At 39.5% G+C, this 11,355-nt stretch overlaps 1 protein-coding gene and 1 long non-coding RNA gene across 3 annotated transcripts in view; one reads left to right on the top strand and one right to left on the bottom strand.

Annotated features, from left to right (window-relative positions):
- The window catches only part of LOC115069606, a 41,582-nt gene extending 30,824 nt beyond the window's left edge, over positions 1 to 10,758 (top strand). The window contains exon 3 of the long non-coding RNA XR_003848856.1: positions 10,598 to 10,758. This is a non-coding gene — a long non-coding RNA (uncharacterized LOC115069606). The remainder of the gene's footprint in view (positions 1 to 10,597) is intronic.
- Positions 1 to 11,355, bottom strand: part of Supt3h (SPT3 homolog, SAGA and STAGA complex component) — a 459,651-nt gene that overhangs the window by 443,949 nt on the left and 4,347 nt on the right. The window lies entirely within an intron of this gene.

Genomic DNA, 11,355 nt, shown 5'->3' with positions numbered 1-11,355 from the left:
AAACAGGGTCTCCCTGTAGCCCCAGCTGTCCTGGAACTCACTGTGTAGACCAGGCTGGCCTCGAACTCACAAAGATCCACCTGCCTCTGCCTCCCAAGTGCCAGGACTACAGGCATGCGCCACCACGCCCGGCTTTAAAGAAGTTTTTAAAACTGCACAACACAAAGCGAGAAAACTACAGCATAATCTAGTTCCTATTTGAACCAAAGTCTAAAATACAAATAAATACAAAACTATCAATAGATCAGAAGTAAGCATTATATTTTACAAACTTATGAATAACCATTCAATTTAAAATGTGACATTCTCCCCCATAAAATCAAGCTGAAACATAATGAGAAAACTAATCCTGCCCGGCGTAGTGGCTCATGCCCATAGTCCCAGTATTTGGGAGGCAGAGGCAGGCAGATCTCTGTGAGTTCGAGGCCAGCCTGGTCTACATAGTGAGTTCCAGGACAGCTTGGGCTACAGGGAGAGCCTGTCTCCAAAAAAAAAAAAAAAACTAATCCTACCATATGCCTTTTTATTTAATGTGCACAGCATTAAATAAGAATTAGTAAATAAATCAAAATAACAAGTCATAAAAGTAGGTAAACTTTCGACCAACATACAATAAATATACAATAAATATTATTTCCTACGTTTAGGTAAATCTTGATATGATCACTTCCCTCAAATTAGAAATACTTTGTGGATGCTAGCAAACATAAAGAACTGGGAACAAGATAACGCAGTTGAGAGAGGTTTAGGCATAGAGCAGCTGGGCAGCAGGGTCCAGAGCTGTGGCTGCACAAAGGCTTGGTATGTCCAGCCAGTCCAAAAGGGGAAGCGCTACCAGAGAAAGGACTCCACTCAGGTGAGGTGGCTGATCTGAAGAAAGCTGCCTAAAGGTTCACCATGCTGGGGAGCTGAGCTAGGAGCAGTTTACATATTAACAGATGGGTGATCTCAGTGGGGTTGGGGGGTAACCTTCTCACATGTGGAAATGTGTATCCAAACCCTGTACCTGTATATCACATCTCAGTTGCCTAAGAGAGATGCTTTCCTTTTCTGTGCATATCAAAGGCAATGCTTATAAGCTATTCTTGTCACTAATTAGCTTACCCCACCCACATGTAACTGGCAAATTACATGATGTACAGACTATACAAAAGAGGTGCCCCTTTGAGGTCTCAGTGCTGCTCATCAGACTCACAAAAATAAATAAAACATGCTTCACCTTAGTATTGTGGAAGACCATGAGATGAAGTAAAAAAAAAAAAAAAAAAAAAAGCTTTGCATAGGCTCTGGTCGCCATGTCTGGCTTCAGAGGCAGACTGCCCACATTCAATTCCCAGCTCTGCTACTTTGCTACAACTTTGGGGAAGTTACTTTAACTTCTCTTTGCCTCAGTTTTCTCATCTATAAAATGTAAATGACAGCCCCACTCTTCTAAGGTTGTGAGAATTGAATGAACACAGAAAAAATTCAGAACAGTATTAAGATATAGAGTTAAACACACAATGTTAGTCATTTAAATAAACAGAAAGGGGGCTGGAGAGATGGCTCAGCGGGTTAAGAGCACTGACTGCTCTTACAGTGGACCCGGGTTTGAGTCCCAGCACCCACATGGCGGCTACAAACCGTCTTTAACTCCAGTTCAGGAGAATCCAGAGCCCTCTTCTGACCTCCACGACATTGTACAACACAGGTGCATTCACATACATGCAGGCAATACACTCATACACATAAATTAAAAATAATGAATAATAAATATATATATAAATAAAATAAAATAAAGAAAGATCTTAAAAATGCCCTTTAATGGGGCTGGAGAGATGGCTCAGCAGTTAAGAGCACTAGCTGTTCTTACAGAAGACCCAGATTCAGTTCCCAGCACCCACATGGCAGTTAACAACTATCTGTAACTCCAGTTCCAGGGGATTTGACACTCTCTCCTGGTCTCTGTGGACACTGCACTATACAGGTACACTTACATATATGCAGACAAAACACTCATGCACATAAAATAAAAATTTAAATAAGAATTTTGTAAAAATACCTCTTCTTCATTTGCCTTTATTTAGGTTACCTTTACTTCACAAGTTTTAAAACAGGTACTTTCATTAACAGACCTCAATGCAAGTCAACAAAGATTAGAGATTTTTTTGTAAATATCTGCTCACTATTGGCATCAGCGCTAGTAACTCTACCTAAAAATATGTCTTACCTGTGACTCCTCCTGCATTCTAATGTGTAAGACAAGTAAATTCCCCTCTTGCTCTACCACTCTGGCCCTCTGCAAGCTCTTATCTATGCTGTCTCTTTCCACTGTGCTGTCTCTTTCTCTGCAGTGCTGCCAAATTCTTCTTCATAATACACCCCTCTAAACTGACCAAATGTGTAGGGGTATAAAGATAAAACTGACACAGGAACTCTAACCCAGGGTCCACTCATCAAGAACTGACAGGCACAAGCTGGACCCATGAAAGCAAGCTTAGAGGAATCGACTACACTCAACTGCCTCTTTGATGCTGGGTTTTTTTTTTTAATTTATTTATTATTTCTATGTGTATGAATGTTTTGCCTGCATGTATGTGAGTGCACCCATGCTGTCCAATGCCGCCAATGTCAGGAGAGGGTGTCAGATTCCCCTGGAACTGGACTTAAGGATAGTTCGTAGCTGTCATGTGGGTGCTGGGAATCAAACCTGGGTCCTCTGCAAGAGCAATCAGGGCTCTTAACCGCTGAGCCATCCCTCCAGCCCCCTGATGCTGTTTTTAAAAAGGCAATGGGATAGAAAAATCTAAGACAAACAGCACATTAATTGACTGGTTTAACTACGCCAATGTTCCTCTGGCCCATTCTGAACAACCAGTGGGCTAGGCTGTAACTTACTAGGGCACACAATGTGAGTGCATGAAAGACAAAAAAAAGCTCCAGGCAAACTGGGCCTAAAGCCCAAACACATAAAGAACCTAATGCTAAGAAATACTACCACTTTCCTTTGGGCCTAAATTTGTTCTACTTTTTCACAAAGACTTTTGAAATAAATACCATTTTCTACAAACAAGACAGGAAAAGAAGCTACCTAAACTACCTTGTTTCTTTTGTTTTTTAGACAATCTCATGTATACCACACTGGCAATAAATTTATCGTGTGGAAAGGCATGTAGCTTCCTCCTCCACCTCCCCAGTGCTGGGATTACAAGCATGTGCTACTAAACGCCAGGTTGAAACTTGAGCCAGGTTGAAACTTGAGTTAAAAACTAATAACCACATCCCCAGGCCACAACTAGGGGAAAAGAGGAAATACAGGACTTGTACAAACATATCAGCAAAGGGGAACAAAATAGCCTGCCTTTCTCAAGGATCTCAGAAAATGTTCTGTTGTCCCAACACAAGACTGACAGATACCTAGGAGAAAATGTGAAACTCAGAGACTATGTATTAACCCAGCCTCCAAAAGTTATGACTGGAGTGACCCATGTCAATTTTGATACATGTCATTCTGTGGGACTACATTACATCCAAAAATTTAACCAAGATATTGCTGACACAATCCACTCTTTTTTGATTTTCAAATCCAGTCACTGTTTTAACTAAAGAGAACATATTTTATACAACAAATCTATATTAAAAAGCACAGATTTGTATTGGAGGTGCAACTAAGTAGTGCATAGCACTTAAAGGGTGGGGTCCAAGGTTCAATCCCTAGCACCAAAAAAAAAGGCTTGCTTGTTGACTTCCTACTAAAAATGTTTCAGGCGTGGTGGCGCACACCTTTAATCCCAGCACTTGGGAGGCAGAGGCAGGTGGATCTCTGTGAGCTTGAGGCCAGCCTGGTCTACATAGTGAGTTCCAGGACAGCTGGGGCTACAGGGAGACCCTGTCTCAAAAAGACAAAAAAAAAAAAAAAAAAGTTTCATATCAAAGGTATTTATTAGGAAAAGGTAAAGGGTCCCAACCCAAACTTATTACAACTATGTCCATCCTTTCACAGTCAAATTACTTAATTTCTAAATCAAACAAGTAAATAATATATTTTTTATGACATAGCTAATAGCTCATTATACTCTTTAACGATTGTACCCACATTTTATTTGATGACTTAAACAATTACTTCTTCAGACATTAACTTCTTTACACATTAAAGTCCTATCATGCCAAGACTATTTCCTTTTTGCCAGAGATTTTTAAAAAGTCTGTTAAAAGCAGAAGCACTGGAGTCAATTTTCACTAATAAATACAGTTAACATGGAACTGAAAACCGACTGTAATAGTCTCAATGGGTTAATGTTTTAGCTTTCAATTGACATGCAGCTACCTGCCATATTTTACAGAATGAATTCAGATGTGCAGATTGAGAACTACATCATTTCAACATGCCAGTTTAAATGTGAACCCAAGGAGCAAATTCATTTCTGATAAATACTACATTAACCTGATCACTAAACCAAGAGCCAACACTGGTGTCACTCCAACAAAATCCTACTCCATAAAAGAAAAACATCTATTTATTTCATATATATATTCCTTTTCATTGGGAACTATGGCTACGACACAACAACAAAAGATTTAATTTACTAAAGAGTAAAGGGAATCAAAGTAAAATGCAGCCAACATGTTACTGGTTTTCCATTTAAAGATCTTATTTTTGTTGACAAAATGACCAAAGAAGAAATTGCATGAGAAACTTTTTTTTTTTTGGGGGGGGGGTGAGACAGGAACTCCCTGGAACTCACTATGTAGACCAGGCTGGCCTTGAACTCACAGAGATCCACCTGCCTCTGCTTCCTGAGTTCTGGGACTTAAAGGCATTCACCACCATGCCCGGCTTGCATGAGAAACATTTTTAAGCTTAGAAGACCTCAAAGAATTGAGATTCTTATTATCAGTTTCTGTATCCTGGAAATAATATCAACATCTGGACTATGAGTCTATCAGCCCTACCAGCTACACATGACCTGGCCTCAGTCACTTCCTAGAACCCTGGTGTAGGCCTTCATGGCCCCTAAATACTGCATTTTGCATACTCACAAAATCAGTACCATTGGATAACTGCCAAGTTCTGTTGTGTCAATGTAAAAACATAAATCTCACCTCAAAGGAAATGAGAGAGAATTTATTCTGGAGAGACAACGGCCCAGGAACACAGATTTAGGCTACCCCAAATTTTATGTTCCAATGTGGTAACAATTTGATGATATTTTTATAGCAACAGAACAAAGAAAGCATAAATCAAGGCACTTTTCAAATATATTGGTGGAAACATTAGATAGGCAAGATACAACAAAGTAGAAAGTCCCTGCTATGGAGTTCAGATATCTGACAGCATTCTTGGCTTTTTTGGTGGCTTGTAATATAGGGATCTGTTCATATAGTCTAAAGAATTTACCTAATGGTTACAAATGTAGGTAAGGTACAGAGGAGGGCAACAAATGGCTATTAAAGGAGCTAAAGATGCCCAATATCATTTGGCCCCCTAACCTGCAACATTCCAACCCCCTGTGGAAGGTTCAGTTCTTTTCAGGAACTTTTTTTCACAACCACCAACTTGTGATGTAACATGAGCCTCATCCACTAGAGCTCAATAGCTTATCTGCCCCTTGGGATCTAAAAGGGGGAAAAACCCTCCCTGGGCAGTAGTTGTTGAGCACTTAGTGGAACCTCTCTCCTTTCAGGTAAATTTGCATTTTCTAAAGTTGGAGCTTTTAATGGGTACCGTGGCTGTTCATCTTTAATAGCATTAAACTCTTCAACAATTACAGGTGCCTCCTACCCTTCCAGTCTGCAATTTTAAACTACCTCATACTCCTTTCCCTACCAAACTGCAGGTATTTTATATTCTGCTCTCTCTCCCTGTACATCTAAGAGCAGTGATGATTAACCATGCCACAGCCTGGATACTAGGCTGTCTTTAAATCTCCTCTGTCAAACAACTTAGTCTATTACTTCTGAATTCAGCCTCATTCAAGTTTTCTGGACAGAGGCAAAACACAGCCAGATTATTAGCTAGAATACAACACAAATGACCTCTAGTCTCATTCCTGACAGAGTCCTCTTTACCATTTGGACCTCACTGTTTACTTCTCTCAGCATTCTGGGCTCCCACATCCCTACCCTTTAAGCTCTGCTCACACCAGCCATTGAAACAGGGAGATAGAGCATCCCCTAGAGGGTTCTTAGTTTCATTCATAAAGAATTTAAGAATGGACCAAACAGAAGCTTTAGGACATTTTATTATAATTTTAAAGAAAAATCATCAGGGCAGGCAAGCTAGTAATCTTGGCAGCTGCCTTGAGGAGGTCAATAGAAAGACTGATCTGTTTCAAATGGCTGCCACTTGCCTCAAGGAAACCATATCATCTCTCTAGGCCTCAGTGGGTCATTCATAAAGAATTTAAGAATGGACCAAACAGAAGCTTTAGGACATTTTATTATAATTTTAAAGAAAATTCATCAGGGCAGGCAAGCTAGTAATCTTGGCAGCTGCCTTGAGGAGGTCAATAGTGGGGAGAAGGAAAGGAAGCCATGAAACCATGCAGGTTTATAGCCTGCCTGAAGGTCAGACATGTGGCTGACTGGTAGCCCTATGGCTGGGAGGACGCTTTAGGTTAAAAGTAAAGAAATACAAGATGATAGGATAGCCCAAAGCATTAAAGAAAGCATGTTTAGAAAAGGGACATGAAGAAGAAAACAAGGGATTATGCTTTTCCAAAAAATTCAGAAAATGGGGAAGACTTATAGACACCTACATGTCTGTCACTGGGTCCAGAAGCACTGCACGAGGAGGCAGGATTCCAGGCAGGAAAAATTCACTATCTCTTTAATACACTAGGTATTCCACCCATCTATTTAGCATGACTTAAGGTGAACCTGCCTTCCTAGGGGTGGTCCTATGATCAGATGTATGACCAGTGAAACTGGAAAGGTGAGTCTAGAGATTTTAAATTCTTGACCAGTTAAACTTGTGGGGCTATTTGCTATTCTAACAGCATGTCTAGCCTGCAGCCTGAGAACTACTTATATCCCACAATAGCTATGAATGTAACCCAACATGGTGTATAGATGATGATGTCATAGCACAATATCAAAAGGTTGGGCATCCTTGACTTACAGTAATCCAGGGTTTTTCTGGCCCATAGGTCCAGACTCCTCCAAATTCCTGCCACAAACCAGTTCCAAAGACCTACAAACCACATGGTCAGACAGTTACAGCAAGAGCCCCATTTCTGAGTACTAACTTTCTCTATTTCTTTTCTTATTGCTGTAACAAAATACCTGACAAAAGCAATTTAGGGATTTATCTTGGTTCATAGTTTGAGGGGACATAGTCCATGGTAGTAGTGAAGGCATGAGGGGTAGTCACATTGCACCCACAATCAGGAAGCAGACACAGCTAGATGCTGGTGCTCAAGTTTTCTCCCTCTTTACTTTTTATTAAGCTTGGGACCCTATCCTGTAGGATGGTACTACCCACGTTCAAGGTGGGTCTTCCCTCATCAATTAAAAGGTCTCCAGAAACATCCTTCAATAACATACCTAGAGATGTGTCTCCTAGGTGATTTTGAATCCAGTCACATTGACAATAAAGATTAACCATCACAACTGGTTAATATTATTTTAGCAAATGCGAATTATTTCTTTTTTCATACTATTTCTGCCCCATACTGACTCCCTCCTCCAATAACTGGCAAATGACAGTATCTCCTCATTCAGAGAGAAATAGAAAGTCATCCTTTATTTCCCTCCACTCTCCTCTACTGAAGGTAATGTGTTCTTACTCTATTTCCTCCTTTTCAATAAAAACATTGGCCTCACTTTTCCTAAAACCCAAACTACCTGCGCTTTGCTTTGGTAGTTTGCTTTTGTTCCTAACTACTACACACCTACTAAAAGCCAAATACTGTTCTATGAGCTCAGGATTTGGTAATGACTAAACAAAAAAAGAAATACATTATAGTGGTGTAGGAGGTAAACACTCAACAAATACACTTATAAGCAATGCTATGAAAACAAATTAAGCAAGTGGATTTCAACTGCAAGGTGACATTTAATATAAGATCTGAACAAAATCCAAGAGGCAGTGCTCAAGAACCTATATGCAAAACAGCCAAGTAACAAGATCCTGAAATCACAGTGGGTGAAATGGAGTGAGCCAAGGACATATACAACAGGAAGTAAGATCTGAGAGCAATGGGAGGTTAAGTTTTACCTCAATACAATGTGACACTATCGGGATTTTTTACAGGTAAATATCCTGAGTTTTTAATATCAATCAGCTACAGTAGGAACATACAGAAAGCAAGTGTACGATCCAGAGGAATGGAAGTTACTGAGGTTGTATACACAGAGATGGCACTGACTTAAATGACTATAGCAAGTAGAGATGAGGTTGTAGTTTGAATTTAGAACTAATCTGCAGATGGAGTAGACATGGTGTTTGAGTGAGGAGCAGTCAAGGATGACTCTGAGGCTTGGAACCCTAGAAACAGATTAAACTGCTGCCATTTACTAAGATGAGGAAGACTGGGATGGGGGTGGGGTAGACAGATTAGCTAAGGTCACACTAGGTCTGAGACAACTATTAGACATTCAAGTGGAGATGAAATCCTACAAAGCTTTGAGATGTTAAAAGGAAGTTGTGACAAAGTTGGCACTAGATGTGTTGGGAGGTAAATGCCATGGTGAATGGGGTTGGGTTTGGTTTGGTGAGGTGAAGTGAGGTAAGGTAAGGTGATAGTCTTGCTACAGAGCACAGGCTGGCCTTGAACTTCCTCTACAGCTCAGGCTAGTCTCAAACGAATGCTGGGATTAGAGGCATGTGGTATGACATCACATCTGGCTGGCCATGTTTTTTTGTTAAAAAGTGTTAACTAACCAAAATACCAGAACCTATAATATTAAGGATCAATTAATTTCTCAAATTCACTTCTTCCATTTTTCATGAGTAATTTCTGTCTCAAGGAAGTGTTATAAAGAACATAATGCCTATACATAATGGGGACTCAAAAATGATATTTAAACATTCAAAACTTTTATGAACTGGGCTGAGAATATAGCTCAATGGTAAAGAACTTGCCTAGCATGCTAAGGCCCTATGCTCAATTTGTAGCACCATGAAAAGAGGACATTTTATATCCTAGTTAGCTAGTAATGAGCAATTACTGTTTACTTAAGGACATCAGGGCCCTGTGACTGACTGCACAGACACAGGAGATTCTGTGACATTTTCTTCTTTAGTCTAACCTAAATTTCTATTCTAGTCTCTGTCCTATACTATCTTTAAAAAAATGTTTTAAAAAGTTATTCTTTGCAATAACTACCCCTAAGGTATGCCGTAAATGTATCTACCAAACCATCCTAAAATACACAAATCCAAATTCTGACAAATGTCACATGGCAAGCTTACTTTCCCAACACTAAAACACTTGTTTTACAAATAATTATGTGATTTCATGGCTTTTGGGGGGTTTGTGAGACATCTGGGAATCACTTATAATCCTAATAGTAAGAGGTAAGGGTAGTAGACATGGATATAAAGAAAACAACAACAACAAAAGAGCCAGTCCCTTAAAGATTTTCTGCTAGTCTAAATTCATATTTTAGAACTAAAGTTTATAAGAAATCTACTATTAAACATTATTAAACAAACAATTCAGCAAAATACCTGAAGTGGTTGAAAGCTTAGTTCATGTGACTAATAGGAGATTTAGTAGAACCATACAAAGAATGATGAACTTGAACTTTATTAAAGGTCGTTTACATGTATTAGCTCATATTTTCTACACAATCACCTTACCAGGCAGGTATTTTCCCTCTACTGATGAAACATAAAAATACTGGCCAAAGGTCTCAGATCCAATGAAGAAAAAAAAAAAAGAGAGAGATGGCTCCAAGTTAAGAAGTTAAGAGCATGTACTTAGTGTTCTTCCAGAAGATTCAAGTTTGGTTCACTACACCCAGGTCTGGTGGCTCACAATGGCCTATCACTCCAATTCCAGGGGGACCTAAGGCCTCTGGCCTGTGGGCACCTGCATACATTCACACATACACACATACCCATACAGACACACACACACACATAATTTAAATCTTTTTTTTTTTTTAAAAAAAAAAAAAGGTTTTGGGTCAGATGCGGTGGCACAGGCCTTTAATCCCACCACCCAGGAGGCAGAGACAGAAAGATCTCTGTGAAATTCAAGCCAGCCTTCTCTAGATAGCAAGTTCCAGAAGCTACAGGGAGACCCTCTCTCCAAACAAACAGAAAAGGCTTTGATCTCAATTTGCTGATAACCTGATTAGTCTATGTAGACCAAATCTTAACAAAATCATTGATCCTCTTCAATTTTAATGCCTAGATTTTTCATTTTGTAAAAGGTACCTACCTCCTAATACACTAAAAGAACACGAAATTACTAGAATTATACCCATTTCAGTTGGGAACTAACACTATTATGTCATCTTAGAGACTAGTGACTTTAAGTGTTATGTTGAGATCGTCTTAAAAAGAAAATCTTGAGCAGACAGCTAAACCACAGACAGAATGCTATGCACATTGGTGGGCAGGGTTTTGAAAATCACTAACTTTCACCCAAATCCCTCATTTTTTCAGGTGAGGAAACTGCAGTCCAGAGGGGTTTCTTGAACTGCCCAAGGACACACCACTATTTAGTGACACAAGCTGGGACTAAAACTGAGGTCCCCTGACTCCTGGTCCAGAATCCCTTCTACTACACAACGAGGAACATACAAATAAAAGTTGATCATAATTAACTCACAAGACCTCCATAATGTGTTTGTCACAGTGAACTTTTTTGTAACTACCTGCCTATGGCCACTCACCGCGTAGAAGTAAAGAGCTGAGCTCTGGGCTTCAAATACAGGCTTTAGCGCTTATCAAGTGACCCTGGGCAAGTCAAGTCACCTCTGGGCCCTTGTTCCCTTCCCTCTAAAATGGAAACTTAAAATATGTCTCTCACAGGATTCATGAGATAATGACTCAGGCAAGGCCTATACATATGAGGCACTCAGTCCATGTGAAAAAAGATAATGAATCCCAACCAAAGTCCAGCTTCTTGGAAACATTCCAGGATTATCATTAAGTATGCTGTCCATTCTCAGGAAAGTTGTGAGCAGTCTTTACAAGACTAAGCTAATATGAATACAGTAAAATACACAGTGCTCAGTCCTAAAGCCACGATAGCATAAAATGGCAAAAGTGCACCAAATCTTTCTTAATAATTTATATTTGTATAGTATTTGATAGTTCACTCAGAAAATTCACATAATTTATTTCAACTTACTGCCTTGTGAATTCAGTGAAAAGAGCCTTTTTTTTTTTTTTTTTTTTTTTTCATAAATTCCCCAAAA

Source organism: Nannospalax galili, unplaced genomic scaffold, assembly GCF_000622305.1.
Source record: "Nannospalax galili isolate Female #2095 unplaced genomic scaffold, S.galili_v1.0 scaffold653, whole genome shotgun sequence".
Taxonomy (NCBI): domain Eukaryota; kingdom Metazoa; phylum Chordata; class Mammalia; order Rodentia; family Spalacidae; genus Nannospalax; species Nannospalax galili.
The sequence above is the reverse complement of the archived record's forward strand: the minus strand, read 5'-3'. Positions and strand labels throughout refer to the sequence as shown.